At 40.4% G+C, this 25,315-nt stretch overlaps 1 protein-coding gene across 2 annotated transcripts in view; it reads left to right on the top strand.

The window, feature by feature from the left end:
* LOC128743265 (rho GTPase-activating protein 190) overlaps nucleotides 1–25,315 on the top strand; it is an 88,034-nt gene that overhangs the window by 8,105 nt on the left and 54,614 nt on the right. For both annotated transcript variants that reach the window (XM_053839924.1, XM_053839848.1), the window contains exon 2: nucleotides 1,346–2,487. The gene's annotated coding sequence lies outside the window, so the exon portion shown is untranslated. The remainder of the gene's footprint in view (nucleotides 1–1,345; nucleotides 2,488–25,315) is intronic.

Here is a 25,315-nt window from a genome sequence, read left to right as displayed (position 1 = left end):
CTTAGAATATTTGGTCAGTTGGACAACGAAACTTGCCAACTCTATGGATTCGAAGACGAAACTGCAGCACAATATTTGCTCAGTTGGCAGTGGCAATAACTCTTCGCTGGCAAAGAATCTTCGGTGAAAGAACCATAGAACCTTTCGGATTTCGGTCTACAACTGTTAATCAAGTTATGAATTTTACTGGTAGAAGAGGTATGCACTGACAATGACAACAACTTCCACTAATAGTGTTTTGTCAGCTACAAATACCTTTTGGTACCTACCTTTTTACAAATCGAAATAATAAAATTTTTGAATTCAATAGTATTTTAAGAGAAGAGCAAGGCTTAGAACAAATAATGAGCAAATAAGTTACCCATCTTACTGAGAGTAATTTCTTTGTAAGCTAAAATTTAAAATGAATTCAAGTTGCCATCTCAATCTACTCTCAATACGAATCACTTCAAAAATTCGATCCTGTCTGCTCTGGTAGATTTGTATTCGCAGCCAATGTGGGCTTTTCGCTCCGTTAATGTGTAATGAATTCAGAAAAAAAAATATTTTGGCGAAATTTTCCACGGTGGTGGACTTACGTTAGTTTGTGCAAATTCAAAGTAAAAAAAACTAAATCGCTAGCCGCGTAACACCATCAAACAAATTACATTTGATTTGCCTCATTATCTTGTAATCTCATCAGTCATTTGTCCAATTGACCCCAAGGCCCAGTGCGCTGTGTACGTGCCGGACTTAAAAACAAAAAAAAAGAGCCAACTTTTTCAAGTCAATCTTTCGTAACCGAAAACGAAGAGAAGCCCCTTGACGCCTTCTCCAAACTCCACACTCTCCCCCGTGACTTATGGATGCAGCCTCCCTCACTTCGGTGTGTGGCTCATCTCTCAATCTGGGGTATGTAATTGCAAAAAAATCGTCCAGCCATTACCAATTACAGCGCGCACACACACACCCGGCAATCTATCGTCAACATATTTTGCATTTTACCATGACGAATCGATGCTGCGGGGGTGTGCGGGGGGCTCAGTTAAAAAAAAACACCATAACGGGGGCACAAACTCTGACTGCTGCTGCTGCAGCAGCAGCAATGCATTCCGCTCACACTTTGGTAATCAAATGAAAATTTCCAACAACCGGTCAGTGACCCGTGTAGTGTACGTTCCGTGCAAACCGTGTGTTTGGATGGAATCTACTCCCCCTTCCTTGGTTTTCCTCCTACCAGGGTGGCACAATCTCTCCATCCATCCGGGAGCAAAGAGTTGGTGGAAAATCCAATTAATTGATTGATGTCAACTTTTTCTTTGCCCTTCTTATCGTCCCCATCCTCTTGGGTCTCTCTCTTTTCTAGCAGCCAAAGCAAAGCACGGAGTGCAGCAGAATTTTCCCAACTCGGAGAATGACCAGGAGAGCCTGAAAGCAAAAATTTTCCAGCGCGCGCGGCGATATACGGCAGAATAAGTAAATATAGCCAGCCATGGTGGTCTCGAGTTGAAGTCGAGGAGAAACAGAACTAGTGCTAGAACCATAAACTGCACCGTGGAAAACGATATGCGATGATGAAAAATGGCAAAATAATATTGTAAGTAGAAAGGAAAAAGTTCAACCGAGTGAGTGAACGCACCCTCGCTCGTTCGCTCGCTCCACTTCCTCCAGTTGCAAGGGTTCCAGAATCGGCGGAGGAAAGTGTACCCCGGTGTACGTGTGAGTGTGGGTTTGTGCATGTGCAGCCAGTGATTGAAAGCTTCCTTTCGAAAGCGACCAACCGACCAACCAACCATCCGACCGACCGGCAAAAGCAGCCCAAAGGAAAAAGTGTTCTTCAGTCAGTCCTAAGTGTTGCTGTGGTTGTTGTTGTTGGTGGTGGTGTTGTTGTTGTTGTTGTCATTATTATTATTATTGTCGGTGGCTGCATCAGTGTGGAAAATCTAGAGAAAATCGCTTTCAAAGACGACACCCCCGAACAAAAACTCCATTCATCATAGTTTAGTAGAAACGGCGATACACGAACTGTGTGTGTGGGGAGCGCCTTTTTTGCGCCGTGTGGCCAACTTTCTCCTGTGCTGAGAAGAAGGAGTGGAGGCGCGGTGGTGGTAATACAGCGAAGAAAGAATACAGCAAGTTCGGTACCCCGACAGGAAGCAGCAGTAGAAGTAACAATAGCAGCAGTAGCAGCGGCAACAGCAACAGCGAGCAGTCAAGTCCGGAACGGCGGTGTCCGTGCGCAACAGGAGGGTTGTTGTTGTTAGTGGTGGTGGTGGTGGTGTGGTAGTGAAGAGGAGGCGACGGCGGTTCTGTTGCTGCCCGAGAGTGTCAGCAAGCAAAAGCCAGTCAACCGTATTTGCACAGTGACGGCAACAGCAGAAGCTGCTTGTATCAAAACTATACACACCGACCGAGAGAGAGAGAGAAAGCATCCAGACCGGGAGCAGGGATTCGCGTACCAACCAACACACATACACACGGCAGTGCAGGGCAACATTTTCCAAAAGGGTAAGTTGGCTCCCTTTTTATCCTCTTTATTATGCTATCCCGTTCCGTGTAGGTTCCAAGCGAACCGCGCGCCGTCCGTCGACGCTTTTCCTTGGTCCTGGAGAGGAGAAGGGAAAGGTCGACGGAAACATGTGCCGCGCGCGCGGAGAATAGGAAGTAGGAAGTTCCGCGAATAATTGGCGGCGCGGAAAATGTGCCGATAACGTTCTATAGTGCTAAGTGTGGGCACACAACAGAATTTTCGATTTACGGCGAAACTCCACCACCGTACCGACCGACCGACCGACCGGTGGCGGGGGTGTGTTTATGGATGAATGAATTTCATAAAATATTGATTTGTAATATGTGTTAGAAGATTCTATCGTCGCTATAATTGTAGAGGCACGGCAATCGGGCGGCGTGAGCAAACAATTCACTGCAAAAGCTGCTGTTTATGTTGGGATTGAATGCTACGGTGGAAAATATTAATGCCATAATTGATAGGTTTCAGGTCTGATTGAAAGCCCGGAATGCAACAAAATATACGCATTCGCTTTTGAAATGATGGATCAATTTATCGTATTAGATTAAGTGGTACATAATAGTCCACGATATTTCTAACAGTGTACTTTTAAATGTACTCTTAAAATTTGTGTATATTTTAGAACATTATTGGCGTAATAAACGTTCGTATATTTACTTTTACAAAAAAATGAGGTTCCAAAATTCTACTTTTCGTTGGAAGCCATTTTGCTTTTACTTAAGTTTGTGTGTATTTTATAAACTGTAACCAACTCCGGTGGAAGCCAAAGTCGAATGCTGACCGGGAAGGACAGCTCTTTTGAACTTCGTTGGTCCTCCGGCGAGACAGGGGTTGGTGCTGCTGGCCTTGCAAGCTGCCACCACGAAAAAATTTTAAGCAATGAACGAGGAACAAAGAAATTCGGACTGGAACAATCGGAATAGACCCATGCGACGAAAGAGGTTTATGGATTGAAAACTCGGGACGTGGAACTGCTGATCTCGTGTTGAAGAGTCGCCAGTTCGACGTCATAGCGCTGCATGAGGTATGCTGCAAGACCTTCACCTCAGAAATATCAATAGCGACAAGGAGGAATTCTACGCGCAGTTGGAGCGTGAATACGACCGCATCCCAAAACTTGATATAAACATCGTCATCGGGGATCTGAATCCTTAAGTCGGTTAGGAGGAGGAACACAAACCGGTCATTGGAGGGTTCAGTGCACATCCGTTGACCAATGAAATGGGCCTAAAACTTATCGACTCTCCTTCCAGCATAGACTCCTACACAGGCAAACCTGCAGGTCACCAAATCAGGCAGAATCACAGATCGACCACGTTTTGATCGACGGTCGGCACTTATCATACATTATCGACGTCATATCCAGGGCAGGCACCTCTTCTCCGTTTGTCACACCGTCAAAATTGCTTTTCCCGCCGCCATGGTTCTCCGCCTGGGCGTCAATCAGGGTCAAATCAGGTTCAATCAAATTCATCAAAATGCTGTTTCCACTTTTTGGTCACCATTCTTATCCCGATACAGTTCGGTTGCAATGGTCCTATCGAAGCGCAAATGGTTGACTCGGATCACCGCCTAATGATGGTTAATATGCGCCAGAAACTCTCCGTTGTGAACAACATTCGGTAGCGACGGCAACCTCGGTAGAATCTCGCTTGGTTGAAGCAACCAGATGTCACCGTAAACTACGCGCATTCACTCGAAGCTGCGCTACCGGAAGAGGACTGGAGCTGGACGAAGCCCCACTCGAGGACTGTTGGAACACCATGAAAACAGCCATTAGCAGTGTAGCGGAGAGCTCCATTGATCGTGAGGCACGGAATCAGGAGTATACGGAGTTGGAGCGACTTCATCGTTCTCAGGAAACACGAAAGTTCTACCAGAAACTGAACGGATCCCGCAAAGGCTTTGTGCCGCCCGCCGAAATGTGTCGGGATTAGAATGACAATATTTGGACGGATGATCCTGAGGTGACCAAAAAAAGTGGAAGCAGCATTTCGATGAACACCTGAATGGCGCCCTTGCGGAGATCCATAGCGGCAGTCAAAGCAATTTCGACGGTGCAACAAATGGAGAAGAGGTGCCATTGTGGAAACTTATCAAGCCGACTTCGTCGAAGGACGGTCAACAACGGATCAAATATTTACACAGCAGTAGATCATCCAAAAAAGGGCCCCGTTGAGATCACCTCTATCTACGTTTATTTTTTTTTCCTAGATCTACTGACCTCTATTACTTTCCTTCAGTTCCTGCGAAATGGCACTTTCTACGAAAAGATTCTCCGTGAAATGGTACATCCCGCGTAAGGTTTTTCGCGAAATGGTATTCTGCGAAATGCTTTGCAATGATGGCGAATATTTAAATGCTATCTGCTTTATTTTATCAGACTAAGCAATGGGGGGAGTTGTTTTCCACTTTACTGTGAGGAAAATGTGTATATTAAAACACCCATGAACTCCTCAGAAACTTGCAAAACTCGAGATTGTGATAAAATTCATCCGAGATTCATTTATGATTTAAGTACAACACAGTTTAATTTGAGGCAATACGAAGTTTGTCGGCTAGTGAGATAAAATTGTTTAAATTGGGTAAACAAAGGAACAAGACTAGAATTTGACAAAAAAAAAATATTTAAAAAAAATTTCGTGTGACATAACAATTTACCGCCTTCTCTTTGAAAATTTCCGCAATCATTTAACTTAAAAATGGAAATGAATTGGTTTTGAATTGAAATTGAAAGTAGACTTGAAATTAGATTTGAAATTATGTTAGAAGTTGAACTTACAAACTTGAAATTAGGTATCTGTCGGAATGTAGAAAATAGAAGAAAGTACGTCGTTCCGATTGGCTCATTACAACAAACTACAAGTCGTGCTGTAAAATGTTAGAAAATCTAGAAAATGTCGTGGCGATGTGATGATGTGTTAATCACCATCTCTAATAAGCTGAGTTGCTGCTCCAAGTCGTCCCGATTTACGAAACACTTGAGGACCTCTGTGTAAAACTCCTAGTGGCCGATTGTTCTCTGAGCATCGACGCAATTTCGGCGTAAAAGGAAAATCGTGAACAACGCTTTGTTCGTTAGCGATCGACACTATCTTTCTTCAGACCTGCATGTTTTTTCCCCAAAACGATCAGTCTCTACGAATCTCGTTGATTTCGTCTCGTTCTGCCTGCGCAACATGAACATGCGTATACGGACTTGAAAGCAGCGTTTGAACGTGTGGATCACGGTATTCTCCTTGAAACATTGGAGAAGCTGCGAGTTTTCGCACCGTTTCGCTCTGTAGGCTGAGTGAGAAAGGGAATTTGAGTTTTCCGATTCGTTCTGCAAACTGCAACATCTCTGACCTACCACAGGAGAGCAACCTTGAATTACTGCTCTTTTCCCTTCTGGTAAATGAGCAGTGAGCTCTCCTGACACCTGACTGTCGGTCTTTTTATGCAAATAAAAATCTAGGACTATTTTGGAGTTCGGATCTATGATCTGGTTTGGATCGCCAGAATTGAAGCAGTACAGAAAAAAATTTTACGGTATGCTTTATGCAGTGTTCCATGGTGTAATCCCAAAAACCTACCGCCGTTGGAAGAACGTTGCCGCTTGCTTAATTTCGAGACTCATGAAAGAAGACGTCTCCGGCTAGAATGATTTTAGGAGATATTGACTGCCCCGTCATTCTGAGCCAACTGAACATGGATGCTTTCGAACGACACCTTAGAACTCCGACCAAATTCGATTTATGGCAATCCGGTTCAACGAAGTCTACAAATGGTTCAACTTTAACTTGGCGGCTAATAACTTTCAACGAGGACTGTCTCGAAGATGATACATTTGTAATTGTACTGTTATATGCAGTTACTGTCGTATGTGTATTGTATGTTATACTATGAAAACCGCTCTGATGATGTTTACAAATAAAATAAAACTTTACCTTCAATTGGAAATCTTCACACAACGATGAAGCTTTGCATTTATCGGAAGTTACTTCATTTCACTTCAAATCGAAACTGGTATCCATCAGGGTCATTGAAGCAATTCGCAATTCTCCATGACGATCACTGGTATTGTTTCATTTGCATTATTGCACCAATTATTGTGTTACAGGCAATTCGAGTTACCGTCGTCCAGTCGGAAACAATCTCCGTGCTTCGTTTGAAGCACGAGCGAATGGTTCCTTTCATGCCGCGGGTCGTATTTAAAGCACATTAAACAGCGTGATCAGGTGAGTGATTTCCCTTTCATCGCTTCGGATTTATAGTAGGAAAGGTTGCTTTGAATCGTTTCAAACATCATGATGTTAATGTTGCATTTCCTATACGGTCTCTTCATTATTTTTTCTTTTATCAACCTCTTTATTTGTTATTTTTCTTTATTTAGTTTATTTTTCCGCCGTGTTTGAAATCTTTCTCGAAAATCTTTTTACAATCTCACAAGTCCCACAGATCGTGGCCATATGTCACATAGTCCCGGAGTTAATTCGGTGTTGCTTGGGGGACTGTGATTTAGCTTTTTTAGATGGTTTCAAATGTTTTAAATTCTTTTGAAACGTGTTGATCTTTTTAAACGCACCATCGACTGTGCTCGTTCGCTGCAGGAACATTTCAATATACGGCAGCAACGATATTTTATTACTATTGCATATCCAAAAACAAAAAACGCAATTCATGGTCATTTCAAGTCTCTCAGAGACTACGTGGTCGATTCCAGTTCCTGGATAAGCTCCTCCGAAATCCGTTCCAATGCTTAGATCAAGAAAGAAGCTTGTCCGCGCTTGAACAGGTACAGCAAGAATAATTCATAAAGAAAGGGAACTTTCTTGGAGAGTTGTTCCATCTAATTGCCATTGATTGTACGCCCAGAGAAGATTCTTTCCGCCTGTCTGATCACACCCTTGTAAAAATCTGATCCGTATCAGTATGAGTCCACATAAAACCCATCTGGTACTCTTGCTATTGCGTATAGATGACGTAATTGCTGGCTATAGCACCAGTCATCTGCGAAATCTGGGAGTTGAAATGAAATGCTAAGAAACATTCACACAGGAAAAGGCAACAAAGAGTTTCCCATGGGTGCCCTTTTGTTCCGTTTGTATCTCAAAATATGACAGCCTCAAATATCTTCCATTTGTCGTGGCAGTTTCTTGAACTTCAGTCCTGGTTTTTTAGGTTGTCCTTTTGCCCGATCGATTCTTTCCGTTGGCATTGTTTTATGGTCTAATTGACCTGTTTGACTATTTCTGCTAAGATTTGATTTTTTCCAGCACCTGTACATTGTATTGCCTCGCACAATTAGTTTCGAGGCACCCTGACTTGACTAGCCAGGCGTTTGAAACTGGTCAAGAACGATCGTTGACTCTGATATCGTTGGTAATTAATGGATTATTCCGTCTTTCAACACAAACTACTGTTGTTTGCAATATAAAGGTACAATACGATAAGCTTTCGATAACTTTGTCTTTCGTCATTTTGATTACTACTGCAATCCTTGAAGCACATACCTTAATTACTTCTGTTTGGCGGAATAGTACCTTGCTATTTGTTCGTTTCGCTTTGTTCGAAAAGTATGTTATTGAGATCGACGGAGGTATATTGTATTGTGGATTTTCGGCTAAACAGTCATGCAAGGAGGATACCGTGATCCACCCGATCAAACGCTGCTTTTAAGTCCGTGTATACTGCGCCAACTTGCTCTCCTCCACTTCCATGTTGCGCAGGCAGATCGAGACTGAACGTTTTGGAAAAAACCTCATGTTGATCTGAAGAAATGTAGTGCTGACAGCTAGGGAACAAAACATTGTTCACAATTATATGGAGCGCTTTAAATTTATAATTTTAAACGCTGCGCTTAGTTTATACTCACTTGGTTGGCTTGCCATCCTAAACCATAACCTAATGAACAAGGTTTCTACAATTTACTGGGTTATGGGCTGCCGCTCTCTAATTCCTCAGACACCGTGTACTTTCCGCCAGATCTCAGTCCAGCTGATCTAACTTTCTTGCTCGCTGCGCCCCGTTCGTCTTGTTCCTATCGGATTTGAAGCGAGCGCCATCCTTGCAGGCTAGTTGGTCGACATTCTTGCAACATGCCCTGCCCATTGTATCTGTCCAACTTTATCCACCTGGGTTTGTCATAGAGCTGTGCGAGTTCATGGTTCATCCTCCGTCTCCACAATCCGTTCTTCTGTACGCCACCAAAGATCGTTCTTAGCAAACGTTTCAATTCCGTAGAGAACAACCGATCTGATAGGCGTCTTGTACAGGGTACACTTTGTATTGGGGCTGAGTCTGTTCGACCGCAATTGATTATGAAACCCATAGTAAGCACGACTGCCGCTGATAATATGCCTCTGAATCTCACGGCTGGTGTCATCGTCCGCCGTTACCAGTGAGCCAAGGTTGACAAATTCATCGACTACCTCAAACTCAACGCCGTCGATCGTTCTATTACTACCCAAGCGGGGTCGGTTGGCCTCGGTTCCGCCGACTTTTCTAATTCGCGTTTTAGTCTGTGCACTGTTTAGCCACCGACATATATAACACCTTCTAACGCTATGTTGAACAGCAAGCATGAGAGACGCTGAGGAAGCCCTCTGTGTGATTCGGATGAAGGTGACAATCCACTTGAAATCCGAACACAGCACTGTCTACCATCCATCGTAGATGGAATCAGGTTGATGAGCTTCCTAGGGAAGCTGTTCTCGTCCATGGTTTTGCATAGCTCTTTTTGGTCAATGGTATCATATGCGGCTTTGAAGTCAACGAACAAATGGTGCGTGGGAGCTCTGCATTGACGCCCTTTTTTGGATGATCTACCGCTGTGTAAATATTTGATCCGTTGTTGACCGTCCTTCGACGAAGCCGGCTTGATAAGTTTCCACAAATTTGTTCGCAATTGGTGAAAGTCGGTGGAAAATGATTTGGGATAGCACATTGTAGGGGGCATTGTGAACGGTGATCGCTCGATAGTTCTCACGGTGCAGCTTACCCCCTTTTTGTAGATCGGGCAGATAACCCCATCTTTCCACTCCTCCGGTAGCTGAATCCGTACCCCAAATTCTAAAAATTAGCCGGTGTAGGCAAGTGAAGTGCCGATGCCATCTTTCCCAACTAATTTATGGCTCTTGAGCTGCACGATGGCCCCTTTAACTTTGCCTCTCATTTGGGGCTGTCCCTCCCCCGCCGGCAACACTCGCGGCCTGTATCCGTCTCGCCCTGAATTATCTAATGTTACTATTGATAGTTTCTGGTGGTCTTGTTATTGACTAATGTTTTATGATCGAGTCTAAAATTTCTCGAGTTCGATTAGTTTTTGAGTTACGCAAAAATTTCTGTTCTATTTGTATTAGAGTCCTTATCCCCCTACCACAGGGGTGAGGGGTCTCAAACCATCATTAAAAAAATTCATGCCTCCAAAACCCCCCACATGCCAAGTTTGGTTCCATCCCAAGCAACAATGTGAGTTTTATTGTACTCTTATGGCGGTTTTCATGACCAATTTTGGTCTTAAATGCCATCATAAGAGTGTAGTAAAACCCAAATTGTTACTTGGGATTGGCTTGATTATTTCTCGAATTATGAGGAAATTTGTATTTAATTTGTATGGGAGCTCCCCCCTCCTAAAAAGGGAGAGGGGTCCTAATTCATCACAGAAAAAATTCATGCCTCCAAAAACACCCACATGCCAAATATGGTACTATTTGATTAATTAGTTCTCGAGTTATGAGGAAATTTGTATTTCATTTGTTTAGGAGCCCCACCCCCACTATTGAAGGGAGAGGGGTCATTCCCCTCCTAAAGAGGGGAGGGGTCTCAATTCACCATAGAAAAAAAATTGCCCGCAAAAACCTCCACATGCCAAATATGGTTCCATTTGATTGATTAGTTCTCGAGTTATGAGGAAATTTGTATTTCATTTGTGAAGGAGCCCTCCTCCTAAAGTTAGGAGGGGTCCTAATTCACCATAGAAAAAATTTTCGCCTCCAAAAACCTTAACATGCCAAATTGGGTTCCATTTACTTGATTAGTTCTCGAGTTATGAGGAAATTTGTATTTCATTTCTATAAAAGCCCCCCCTCTTAAAAGGGAGAGGAGTCATAATTCCCCTTCTAAAGAGGAGAGGGGTCTCAATTCACCATAGAAAAAATTCTTGTCTCAGGAATTTCAATTTTGCTAAATTTGACTTGAAATTTAACCTAAAACTGGATATTCCGTATTATTCTCGTTCTGTTCTCATCTCTAGTCTCTAGTCTGTACCTATTTCTTGTCCTATGCTCCCATTTTTCTTCTTCCTTCCGTTTTTTCTCTTTTTTCGTTTTTTTCGTCTCGTGTTTTCTATTTCATTTTTTCGGTTTTCTTCGTTTCGTGTCCCATTTTTTCTTATTTTCAATTGTTTTTTCTCATGTGTTCCGTGATCGTCGTAAGGGGGGCCGGTTACCAACGGGACTGTGATATTATTATGCAATATATAAACACGTGTTGCGATTTGCACACCACCGCCAGCGGCGGTGGCTGCGAACGGACTGAACTCCAGACTCAAGTTTATTCTCCTATTTATACATCGTTCTATAATTGCATATTGTTACTATATCTAGCCAGAACAACAATAGCGCTTTGTCTCATCTTCGACCGAGTACACTGATTGTTGTTCTGCTAGATGTGAAGGTCAACGCGGTCATATTGCGGCTTTGTGCCGCAACATCATGTTTTCATGTTTTAGAAAATAACAAACTATATCTTCTTTCCTGTTTTTCGTCTTATCACTTCTTTTTTTCCTTTTTCTCGTTGCTAGTTATCGCCTTTTTCTAATTCTTTTTAGCTTCTTTCCGTTTCGTTTTTCGTCTTCGTCTGTTTCGCTTTTTCTCTTTTTGATGCTCCGCTTTTTCGTCTTTTCTGCTTCGTTTGTTTTCCTTTCGTCTCCGGTTTCGCTTTTTATCTTCCGTTTTTTGTTTTACCTATTTTTAGTTAATTTTTCCTGTTTTTCTATACTTCTTTTTCTTACCATTTTCTTGTTTTTGTCCAATCTTTCTCCTTTAATATCCCGTTTGACCTCTACCGGTTTCCCTCAGTTTTTGTTTTTGCTCTATTGGCATTCTTTCATCCCTTTTGGTTTCTCTTGTTTTCTGTTCTATATTCCCTTTTCGAGTCTCGTTTTTGCTCTTTCTCTATCGTTTTTTCTGTCCGTTGTTTTTTTTTTCCACTGTTCTTTTTCTCTTCTTTTCCTGGCCCGTTTTTTTCACCCTTTTCCTAAGTCCCGATTGTTATTTTCCGATATTTGTCTTATTTCTTCCATTTTCCCTAGTTCCAGGCCCATTGTTTTTTTCCTTGTCTCGTTTTTTTCTGCCATTTTCCGTCCCATTGTGACTTTTTTCTTGTCTTTAGTCGCGATTTTTGTCTTTTCGCTTTTTTATCCCGTTTTTCGTTTTCGTCTTTTCCTCTTATTATGTGCTGCTTTGTCTCCTTTTCCGTCACGTTCTGGTTTTCTTTTTCGAATCTTTATGTTATTTGTTTTGATTTTTTTTTCTTTTTCGATTCTTTTTCGTTTTTCCTCTGTTTCTTTTCTCGTTTCTCTATTTTCAACCTCTATTTTTCTATTTTTTCCGTTTTTTCTCTCTTTTCTACCTACATTACCCAATTTTTCTTCGTTTTCTTAGCGGGGTTTCCTTCTTTTCTCTTCCGTTCTTCATCTTTTTTGTCGTCAGTTTTTTGCTACGTTCTTCTTCTTTTTCCTTCCCATTTTCTACATAAAAGCTCATAACTTCCAGAGTTTTCATTTCTCCATTTCCAAATTTTGCATGCTTCTTCGAGAAAGATGAACAAATATTGTAAAATAAAAAAAATCGAGAAAAAAAGTTCCAACTTTGAAAAAATTGCAATTGTTTATAAAAATGCACTATTTAACTATTGAAAAACAATCGAGAGGAGGTATGGTATACCAATTTTGAAAGCTTGTGGAATAGTGAACACATCTGGTAGAAAGTCATTTTTTGATATTACAAACTATGTTTACAATCAGTATTTAAAAAATAGTGATTTTTTCGGATTACAATACTTTAAAAAATCATATCTTGCGAATTCCAACAGTAACATCGAAATACAAAAATACGTGTCGATTTTTTTTTACCAAAGAACGTAAAAAAATATTCCGAAGAGAAAAAAAAATTTGACTGTAAATTTCCCGTGGAATGACCCATATGCATGTCTATGTAATATACTGATAAATTTGTATAATATTCCAAAGCAATCAAAAAATGTCTTCCTTTTATTTGTATAATTTGTTATTTTGAGTTAATAGCGGGGTGACATCCTGGGGTTTGGTTTAAGTGAGCAACTGTCCGTTTTCCTGGATGTATTCGGAACGTTCCTAGAATGTGGCCAATGTAACCCTGGACACTTTATATGTCAACAAATGAGCTACTTTTGTAATTTTGAGTACTTAAAGATGTCATATGTTGTACTTTAGCTGAATTCAGAAACTGAAGTGAATTTTTTTGACGTGTAAAAATTACTTACCTAAATAAATTGTGACGTAACCGCTTTTCGATATCTCAACTTTTTAATTTTCGCTGCATTTTAAAAAAAATCGTTACACTTCGCAACCAGTAAGAGATAGATAGTTACTATGTACAACAAAGTTGCCTTTTTTACTGTGTTCTATAACTCTTGTGGAGACACTGTACTTTTTTGGACGCATTTAAAAAAACAAATTTGTATCTAAAAAATAAAAAAATAAAAAAAAATAAGAAAACTTATCCAAATTTAATTCTACTATGTGTATTTTATTCACGACAGATACGTATTTCGCCTACGACATGCAGGCTTCCTCAGTGTCTGTTTTCGAAATTTGTATCACCCTAAAGGTAGATTTACGGTCACCCTAATAGTGCAAAAAGTTGCGCCAGATTTTTTAAATAAACTTTTCCAAAGACACCACCTGGAAAATTAAGCATTTTTACGCTAGAGCACATGATCGCGTTTTTTTCTGTTTGGTTCATATCAGTAAAGTTTGCTTAAATAATTTCATCAATGTTTTTCAAATAACTTTTGACTGGTAAGGCCAATTCTAATAATATTTAGCAGATATGTTCACAGCATTAAGGCCTCCTGTTTGATACTAAAATAATTGAAATCTGATTAATTATCTGGTTAAATACGTTATAAATAATTGTAACTTTTATTATGCTGTACACGACTGCCCATAACTTTCAAATTAAACATCCAATCAAAAAACAAATCAATAGGGATCTATGCGGCTATATTACCTACCAAATGAGACTAATAGCGCATAAATCGGTTTGGCCATCTCTGAGAAACGTTCGACTAATTGACACCTTGAAAAAGCACATTTTTAAGCATAACTTTTGAACCGCTTGATTGTTTGCGATAAAACTTTCCACAAAAAATTTGCAGTAGCAAGAGCCTTCATTTGATACTAAAATTGTTGAAATCGGTTGAGCGGTTCCGAAGAAAATCATGTCACGTAATTTTAACATTTTTGCTTATAACTTTTAAACAAAATGTCGGACCTCAAAACCATTCAATAGTGATCTACAAGGTGATAACACCTTTCAAATAAGCGTAATAGCAAACGAATCGGTTCAGCTATCTCCGAGAAACAGACGACTAAAGTCAAGCGTCACACACACACATACACACACACACAGACATTGCTCAATTCGTCGAACCTTATCGATTGGTATATGTGACCCGGCCCTCCGGGCCTCGGATCAACTTCTGTGCTTCGACCAATTTTTAAACCTTTGTTATAGTATAACAAAGGTAAAAATGTTATTATGCAAATTGTATATTAAAAAAAATTCATGTGACAAAACATGATTTTTCGACTTTTCTTTTGAATTTTCCACCGTTACTGAACATAAAATTGGACTTAAAAATATAAATTGAACTTGAAACCAGACTTCAAATTGGAGTTGAAATCGGACTTTACGTTATAGGGTATATTACTGCTTCGTCGTAATTGCCTATTCCCGTCCTATCCAACACAAATTAATAAAAATATCAGCGTTTTTTATGACACACAGCGCAAAATTAGTTATTCCCTAATATTTTAGTTTGTTGCCTCTCATACGCGATCAATCAAAGTGAGCTGAGATGTACTTAAATGCCTTTTTTCATTAAAGAAATCCCGGCAGTCAAATTTCCTACGTTTTTTCGTGCGACGAAAAAGAAAATGTCGACTAATCGTTTCAATTTCCGTCATTCATAAAATGAAAATAACTCACGCAACGCATTGTCATTATTCTGCTGCCGGGAAAACTTGTGCAGAATAACATTTGTCATGCCGTCCTACACAAATGCGTGCGCGCAGATTTCGTAAACATTGCTGTAATTTTTAGATCGGACGATGAAAAATTTTGATGGACGTATTTTAAAACGGTACGACGAATTTAAGAAAAAAAGTCAGTTGCATAATTTCAATAAAATGCTTCAATAATCGCTTTTTAGTGAATTCAAAGCTCACGAATCGGAAAGTAAGTGTGTTTGAGTCAAATCAGCACAAGAATTTTTAGAGTATTCATTAAATCCATCCAAGAAATGATGAAAATTAAAGTGGCTTTACTTACTACGACGGGAATTAGAAATAAACCCTACTTGAATCTAAGCTTAAAATCAAAATTGATATTAGACATGAAAAATTGAACATAAAGTGGGAATTAAAATTGGATTGGACATGAAAGTAGACTTAAAATTGAACTTCAAATTGTGCATGAAATTAGAATTTAAATTGAGCTTAAATTAGGGTACTGAAACTAAACTTGTAACTTTATAACTCGACTTCAAATTTGAACCACTTTAACACAAAAAGATAGTAGCCGAATAAATTTAAAACTGCGGACTTCTGGGTTACAGAAATTATTTTCTTTCACTCTAAATTTTTGCGACCCTACTTTACAGTTAATTTGTTTTCCTTCCAATCACTTTAGGGCTTTAGGTTCCTCGAAGTTCTTTTTCTCTCTCGCCCATCAAAAACAAGAAAAACTTCCACTCGACCCACCGTCGTCGTCGTCCCCCGGACAAATCGTGAAATATGCAGCAACCATTTGGTGTTAATACCTACCGCCAACTGCTCTCGGGGGAGGAGGGGTGAAAAGAACCCCGTTTGGTTGCCTATTTGCGCCTGTTACACACTCTCCGTCACAAAGTGGCTCCTTGATGTTCCCGGGGCAGTCAGCCAGCCAGCTACCACCCCGAACTACACACATTTAAGTGCTCCATCCCCCCTGTGTGCCCCCTTCTTCGCCGTGTTGCTGTCTGCTCTGCCTGCCTGCTGCTCTGCTGTGCATTCATTCATTGTTGTTTACAATTCTCACTCGACACGACGACTGACTGTTGTAAACATACACTCACGCTTTTTATGCTTCGTGTTTTCGAGTATTTTGTTTGGCATTATGTGGTATGTCAAAGTCCGGCCATCCTTCCCTCGTCCGCCGCAACTCCCTCCATTCTTCTTTCTGCTGCCAGAAGCTAGGATAGGTCAATTTTCGCGCACTGCACTGATGGAAAACTGTTGGGCTGCCAGGCCGTGATTGATTTAGTCGTGTGTGTGTGTTGATTGGATTTCAGCATTTCACGGGTGGCTTTTTGACAGGTTGGCCATTAAATTTGACGGCTAAAACCAATTTTCAACTAGCGGAGAAGCCATTTTGAACAGCTTCTGATTTGTTTGTTACAGTGTAAGTAATGAATGAGACCCCTCGGATGCGGCAGGACAGCAAGAGAGGACCGCATGACGAAACGAGATCGTTGCGAGCTGTGAAATGAAAGAACGATTTTAATTTGCTATTTACACCCCCTCCTGGGCTAGGCTGGGCTGGGCAGGGTGCTGCGCTGGTCGACGTCCGTGCAGCAGCGGGATTAACCGTAGGTGAGGTTGTTATGGTAGTTTAAATTCTACATCCTGAATAAATTTAAACTTCGTGTGCAAGAAAGAGGGTGTTTCCATGTGCGCTACTTGAGTTTGCCTTATCGACGACGACGGTCGACGACGATGAATGGTGACCGATGAGGGACAGTGAATATATACATATTTAGGTACCGAGATATGTATAGGTCTTTTTGCATACCGAACGTCGAGCATTTCTGAACTTTGATTGCAATCAAGTGGTGATTCATGGCATTTTGAATATTCAGAGGCAAAGTCCAGGGCGGGCGTTCATTTGCTGGCGAGTCACGGCAGGGCCGTAAATCTTTCGACCTGTTAACGGAGAGTAAAAAATGCTGTTAAGGTTAGCCAATTTATATTCTCTCATCCCAATCCGGAGCCGAATCCCCGGCCGAATCGGCCGGTGCAATATGTTTCTATTTTATCTGTCACTGGAAACCAAAAAAAAAACAAATAAAAGAATCGTTCGAATGAACTACTACAAAATATTCATCAGCGTTGAAAGACGGGCCGAACATTTCATATTGTACACGTTGGCAGTTTCAATCTAACAACGAAATTTACGAAGCGTGATTCACAGTCGCTAATCAACACCTGTCTCGAGGCCAGATTCCGTCGTGTAACCAATTGGGACGCGCGACAGGGAACCTTAGCTTCTATCCAACCAAGTCACGTGTCTAGCCATTCGTTCGCTCTATTGCAAGGAATGTAGGGAATGAAGAGTAATGATGCAATCGTTTTCTCTCTCTCTGCGTCCCCCGACCCCCTCTCCCCCCGTCTATCGCCCTCTGCCGTCGTGTCCCGTTCTCTGTCTACCTTTATCTGGTCGTTGATCAACAGTCATTGCACGCGGGAGTCCGTCGCGTTACATCAAGTTATGTACACCGCGTGTTACTAGTGCTTGGTATAGTAGCAGCGTGGCATCACAAATTACGGTTGGCGGAGGGGGTAAACAAGCTACGGAGGGGGAGGGAGTGTGGGCGGTTCATTCGTGCCGATGCATCGCTCACTGGTGCTGGTGCTGGTGCTGCTGCCACTGACTGAAGGTTCTTCAGCTCAATGGGGAAGGTGCATGACTGCGTACGATTTCAGTTGCAGTTCATCCTGCTGCTCGCTCTGCGCGAAAGAAACCGAATATGTTTCGGTCGGTACATAAGAAGATATGAATTGAATAATTATTATTGCACTGCACTTTGCGCGACGTTGGATGGCGGATTTTAGCATAAAACGTCGCCGTCAACGACGACGACGACCTTGGGTCGTTACGGCACGTGGTTTTGCCCGTTTGCGTCGTCTACATTGCTGCTGGGGAGTCGTCGTAATCATTCGCTTCGTACGATAAATACTCATTTGCGGGTTGCGTGGGATTCGCGCGGGGGGAGGTTTTGGACCGTTCCAGATTCCAGACCGGAGGAGGAGTGCTGGACAAACGATGTGGAAGGTTTGTGTGCTCCCAGACTTAATCTTTAATGAGAATTGCTGAACTTTGTCGTTTGTGGTTTGGGTCTGCGTCTGAGTGTTAGAAGCACAGCTCGAGGATAGATTCTAATGGAGTTTCAGCAAGCCTTTTAACTTTTAAGTCGTATTTAAGTGATTTCGGGCTTGCTAATTCCGAGCAAACAAATCCTGCTGTAATCGACAGATTTAGGAGTTGCCTCATAATGTTAAATTAGTGTTAAATCGAAAGAATTATGGATTGACTTGTCTGCGGGGTGTTAATCTGGTTGAATTTTCTAATGCCACCGGCTAGCACATCGTGAAATTTTCTTTACAGAAGGACCCATTCTAGTTTGTTACACTCTTACTGTGGTTTTATGTCCAATTTTGTTCACTGAAACTATCATGAGTGTGTGATAAAACCTATATTGTTACTTGGAATGTCCACTAACTTTGCCCATGTACAAAATTACGTGAAATTCTGCTACGTTTCGGCCCAAAACTATATGATCATCTTAAAAAGTGACAATATTTTTGAAGCAGAAAAGACAAAATTAAGCTCGGGCTAAATAAAATGTTTGAAAATCTATGAAGAATGGATATTTTTTTTTGAATCGCATTTACAATTGTAGCGAGGGACCAAAATGGTTGACGATTTTGCTCTGCATTTACCAGCATGCAGCGTCATGTCCTCTGCATCAAAACCGTCGCTTCGTACTGTTTTTGTATCGACTTGCCTATATTTTGCGAGAGCCGAGAGCAATCCGAATTTCTATATGACAGTATAGACAGACAGTATGACAGATCATCTAAAATGTCACGACATTTTTCGCTGTAGTGTCGTGACTTGTGTTGTCGTTATAGGGAAACCGAAAGAGGTGTAAATTATTAATGTGGTTTTCAGTTAGCATTACCATTTGATAGATTTAAAATTTTGAGAAGAGAGTACTGATGTGACCAAGAATTAATCTGTTACGAAATCATCCTCTAATGTACTCAACAAAATGCAAATCAAGAGTTCGTTAATAAATCCCGTTTGTACTTACGTATCCCGAAAGCAAAAAAATACTAAAAATACACTGAAGTCCCTTTTTACGCGACTATTTTTACGCGATTTTCGGAATTCACGCGGTTTTTTTACGCGAATTTCGGAATTTACGCGGCTTGTTTTTACGCGGAACGTATCCTTCGCGTAAAAAGCGACTTGAGTGTACACATGTGAAGGACTTTATATTTTGTTGTGATGCATGTCATTAGAATATTGTACCAAAGTATAAACGACACAGAGACCAAAAATGTCATCACTCTCATGACAGTTCTTCTTGGTGCGTGTATAGTGGAAACGTGTCGCCTAACTGGTCGCAATAAAAAATGTCAAATGTCTCCAAATTTATGTCACCAACCAGTACATTTAACAGTCCTGGTCGAAAATGGGTCAGTTCATAGTGTTTTGCAATCCAAAATAAAAATAACACCAGGTTCAATTGAAGATATTTTCCCCCTGACTGTCCGTTCCAATTCAATAAATTCACAATTTAGGATTCGCCCAAAAATATGTATTACATATGTAGGCCATTACAAATATTTTATAAAGTTTTTGTCCTTCCGGTGTTGAGCCACTGAAGGGGGGGGGGATATTGCAAAAAAACACAGATTTTTTACTAAAAGTTTAAACGTGAAAACCAAATCTATTCTTGCTTTTAATATATACTTTATCATTTTTTATTCAAAAATTTACGAAAAAACAGAAAAATTTTTTGAGCGAATTTCAGAAATTCCATTGTTCGAATTTTCATTTCTGTTTCGTGCTAGAAGCAGTAACTAAACTCGTACTCACATTTTTCGAGTTTTTCAGGGTGTAGAGCTCACAGAATTGATTCGATAGAAACAATTTAACTCATCCTACAAATTATTTTTTGCCCCCCGATTGTTTAAGCCAATTTCCAAGGGAGGAGGGGGTGACAAAAACTTTAGAAATAATTTGCAATGGCCTTACTGATTCATCTGAGACATCATCTTAGATTTCAAAACAGGGCATCACACAGTGACTTACGACATCAATCTGCAGCCCTTTTTTCAAAAAGAACCATATTATAGGGTTGTTCCTGTAATTACTAGAAAATCATCCTCAAACAATGTTGTTTATTCATCACTTTCTTTGTTCTTAGATAATTCATTGGATTATTGTTTACCATCTTGCGGCGTAGTTCAATGTCATCGATTTTCGAAATCTGACAGCTATTCCGTTTTAAAAATTTCGCATTTTGCGGAGTTTTCATGCAAAATCATAAATAACAGGCCGCCATCTTAGCCGAGCAAATGGAGTCAAAAGTTAATTTTCGACTCCCAACCAGGGCTTTAAAAGGGATCGCAAGTTGAATGTGACTGCCGTGAATGCGTACACTTTCCGCATTCAACCTCCGCTTTTTGAACGATCATTTGACTGTTTTTGAATCCAGTCAATCTGCCGCTTGCGCTGCTGGCGTCTTACAATTCATGCGGCCTCTCTGCAAAAGCAAACAGACGTTCTCCCGCTTAGCCCCGCTTTGCACGTTCATATGAAGAATCTGAACTGCAAACTGACTGGAAGCATAAGATGACGCATTTTTTCGTTTCTCTTTTTGTCTCCAAATCCGCTGCTCACAGTAATAGTTTGTCATCCGGACGTCGGTCCGACGCAAGCAAAATATTCGTTTGTATTGGACGGAGTCCGACCGACTTCTTCCATGGACATGTAGTGGTTGTTTTTTTTTTTGTAGTATTGAATATACGATAGCGCGGTTGCTTTTCATTAGCATGGTGACAGCCAGTCATTTGACTGTTTTCCAGTCACTCGCTGCTCCAAACGGTAACGGCAACTTGATCGAAACGAAAATGTCAAAAAGGCATAGAACGCGTTCGTTCTACTGCGTTCAATCGCCGTTTGACTGAGCAAACTGCCAGTTGTGTGATGCATAGCGTTCGTATTCCACCACTAAACGGACGGTGTGAACTTGAATGTACGCTGATGTGACTGCGGTAGAACAAAAGGATCCCAACCGCCCCAGTTCCTAGCAAAAAATATATCGCAGGTATTTTCATATAAAATATCGAGTAATCGTTTGCCATCTTGGATTTGAAACAGCCACCCATTTTCTGGAAAAGTTCATATCAAAAGGGGTTTAAGCAAATATTGGGCCCAATTTTGTTAGTCACGTCGAACAACTCCACTCGACTGTCACTGACACCGTCGGGTGTCTTGGAAATGGTCTTGAAGCGGCCGGAACATGGTACTAAAGTAGCTCGGAAATGGTTCTGAAGTGGCTCAGAAATGATTGTGAAGTGGCTCGGAAATGATCCTCAAGTGACTCGGAAATAATCTTGAAGTGGTTCGGAAATGGCTCTAAAGTGTCTCGGAAATGGTCCTAAAGTGAATCGGAAATAACATAAGCATGGAATACCGCCCATGTGCTGCTACTCCGTTATTGACCAGGACCGATGAAAATTGCAAAATGATGGCTGGAAAAAGCATACTTGGGACAACACGCTATTTCTCATTGCGCAACCTTATCAGGTCTCTGCATGCTGATCAATACCGACGTCGGCCACGTCCGAATGCGGGTCCTGGTGGGATGGGAAGGAATGTTAGTCCAATACTTGTTACTACTAAAGACCAGGGAATCTTCTGCATCTTCACATCTTCCTAAAGTGAATCGGAAATGGTTATAAAGTGGTTCGGAACTGAGGTGGCTCGGAAATGATCCTAAAGTGGCTCGATAATAATCCTGAAGTGGTTTGAAAATGATCCTGAAATGCCCTTAAAGTGGTTCGGAAATTATCTTAAAGGGGATCGGAAATGATCCTGTAGTGGTTCGGAAATGATCCTATAGTGGCTCGAAAATGGTCCTGAGATTACTCGGAAATAGTCCTGAAGTGCCTTGGAAATAGTTATAAAGTGGTTCGGTCCTGAGGTGGCTCAGAAAGGATCCTAAAGTGGTTGGTTAATAGTCAGAAATGATTGTGAAGTGACTCATCTATGTACCTGAAAGGGCTAGAAAATGGTCCTGAAATGGCTCGGAAACGATCCTAAAGTGGCTCGGAAATAATCCTGAAGTGACTCGGAAATAATCTTGAAGTGGCTGGAAAACTGGTGCTAAACTGGTTCGGAAATGGCTCTCAAGTGGTTCGTTGGTTGTTCCTTACAAAGTTATCGGATTTTAAAGCTTCATTTTTCCCCAATTTCCCGAACCAAAGGGCAAGCGGAGACGTGCAATCAGTGCTTCATCTTGGAGACTACTTTTTTTAACTTGTTGGGTACATTTCCCACTGTGACCAATTATTTAATCTATTGTGGCAAGTCTTTACTTTAAGGCTTGTTCGCGACAAAATCTGGACACCCCAATTTTGCAATAAAACAAATTTGCTAGAAGTTAAATCGGGGAAAATTTTTTTTATCATTTATGTCTGTATCGTTAATAATTATCAAACAAATTAACATTATTTATTTGGTCTGCATGAAAAACTGGCGAGCTTTGGATGAGGGGATCAGTGCAGACTTGTTGGCAACCAATTTAGTTGCGATTGTCCAAGATTTTCGAAATTTATCTATAGTTGTTGCTTGTTGTTGTTGTTGTTTGTGTTGGGACCGCTCTCTCTTCACCCAAGCCCAATACCGTTCAATGGGGCGTAACTCTGGACAGTTAGGTGGATTCGCCTCGTACAATATCATATGGACTCCATTAGCATCATACCATTCCAAAACATCTTTGGCGTAGTGACAGAATGCCAAAACAGCGCCAAACTTTTGCTTGCTCGGCCACAGTTGCATATGGCCTGCCATACTAAATATTTTTTGGGGAACTTGGCTTTCTTCTTTGTCCTAAAATGCTCTGCAACACCATTCCATTTCATGGCAGTGTAAAAAGACACCTGGACGCTGTTTAAAGTCGTCCATTATAACGCATGGAAACTTCGTAAAATATTCGCGATAAAGCTTACGAGCGCGTGTTTTGGCCGTCGAATTTTGCTTATCGTTACGGTTTGGCACAGTCCTCACCTTGAAAGACTTCATGCCTTGTCGGTGCTTAGAAGTGTGCACGAATGTTGGCGACATTTTTATTTTACGAGCAATAGTACGTACAGAAAGATCTGGTCTCCTCCGTAATATTTGTTTTACCTTCGCATCCTTGTGGTGGTTCCTCAGATCCGTTTTTGTTCCACTTCTCTTCTTCCTTGCAAGTTAAAATCTGTTTTTCTATTCTAGCTGTTTTTGTAGTTATTGTATGACTTTTTCTTGTTTTACAAAGTTGTATAAATAGTAAAAATACACAACACTGCTAAATATAGCATACCTCTATTTTTGCTTGTTTAGGAATTATAGAACTTTTACTATAAAAATACCTTAATTTTGCCCCGAATTACTCGCAAGAAGGCATCACTTTAATCAAAAACTCTCCCCAGGAAATCGGAATAGTTTCATGCAGGTTGAAAAGTTTTATAAATCATGTTTAAAAGCACAAAAGTTAAACAAAATTTATTGGCGGGATAAAAAGCTGATAAAATCGGGGGTAGACAAAATCGGGTGCTGACAAAATCGGAACATTACTCTATTATATTGTATATATTGTTATTATTTTATTAACATATATTTTTTGTAATTTAAAATGAAAAATGCGATCATGTTAAAAAATAAATATTTTTTATACAAATGCGTAAAGCACACCCTCCCCCTTCAGAAAAACTATGTACACTGAAGTCGCTTTTTACGCGATTTTCGGAATTTACACGGATGTGCTCAATTAGTCTATTTTTTTAGTGTAGTGTTAAAATCCACAAAGTTTTTTTCACGTGAATTTTGGAATTTACGCGGTTTTTTAGGCGAATTTCGGAATTTGCGCGAGTTTTTTACGCGATCTTGATTTACGCGGAACGTATCCTTCGCGTAAAAAGCGACTTGAGTGTATTTGTATTTATTTTAGCGTTATCGCTTATTTAAGATAGCTTTACAATGCCGCGATAACTGCGATAATGCACTGTAAACTGCAGAAAATAAAGAAGAAGATAACTAGCACAGCTTTTGATACTTGCAAGCTTCATCAGAGTCTGTGAGTTCGAGAACAGACACTGATTAAGCCTACAAGTCGTAGGCGAAATATGTACCTATCGTGAATAAATATAAATAGTAGAGTTTGATTTGGAAAAAGTTTTCTTTTATTTAATTTCAGGAATAGAAAGAATAACAAAGATACGACATAGAAAAGATAACAAAAATACGACATAGAAATGACAAATAGACGACGAGAAAATGCAACAAAGAAATGAAAAAAAACGGTGAAAAGGCAACGGTAATATGATAAGGAAATACGACGAAAGAATGACAAAAAGACAGTAAATAAACAACACAAAGACAACGAACAGTGTGTAGGCAGTGAAAAGACGACGGAATACTGACGAGTCAAGTAGGGGAAAAGACGATGAAGAAAAGACGAAAGATAACAAAGGTGGCTAATATACGTCGGAAAGACATCGAAAACGCCAAAAAAGCCAAGGCGTTAAAAATGACAAAGGGAAAAAGATACAAAACGACGGAAACTATAGGATGCAGAAAACGCGATGAAAAGGCAGTAAAACCGCGACTAGAAATGTCAAATAAGACTACATTTGACAATGCCATCAAACCAAAAAGCTTTCCGTCGAAAAGAGATGCTAAAAAGAAAAAATTTAAAAAAATTGAAAAACGACTAACAAACGTTAAAAAGACAACAACACTAAACAACGAGGGGTCGATCCCGGTATGGTGGTTTGCATTCACACCGAGGACTCGGGTTCAAATCCCAACCCCGCAAAAATCGTGAATGAACCAAGCTGTTAAAGTGACTATAATCATATCAAAAAAATTTTAAAAAATGACATGAAGCCGACAGTAAAAGACGACGGAGTACACATTGCAAAAAAAGACGAAAAATGAAAGACAAAAGATAAAAAACCAAACGACGAAAAATGAAAGATGAAATACGGACAACAAAGACAAGAGGCGAATGGTGAAAGTCGAGAGTATGCGTCCTTGTATAATTTAGGGAAAATGTGATATGTTTATCAAATTTATCAAATCAAGTTTTATTTACACTTTCCAGTAAAGTTAACAACAGGAAAAACGAATACTTTTGATATTTTTGATTCTTTTAAACATATGTATGATTTAATTAAAAATAATTGGAGTTCACTACGTTCCTGTAAGGAACAAGTATTTAAGATTTGAACAAAAGTGATTTTGAGTTTCGATAGTACTTTTTTAATGAAATTGCTGTTTACTGATTTTATAAGAAAATAACAAAAGATTTTAGTTTATCTCACTAAAACTCAACGCATCAAATTTTAACGAAATCGAATAACGTTTCAAGGTAAATTTTCAATGTGAGATAGCTCTCATTCTTGCTTTTGGCTGTACAATTGGCTGTCGATTGACACCATCACCACAGTATTCCAGGCACGGT

The sequence above is a fragment of the Sabethes cyaneus genome, chromosome 1 (genome assembly GCF_943734655.1).
Source record: "Sabethes cyaneus chromosome 1, idSabCyanKW18_F2, whole genome shotgun sequence".
Taxonomy (NCBI): Eukaryota; Metazoa; Arthropoda; class Insecta; order Diptera; family Culicidae; genus Sabethes; species Sabethes cyaneus.
The sequence above is the reverse complement of the archived record's forward strand: the minus strand, read 5'-3'. Positions and strand labels throughout refer to the sequence as shown.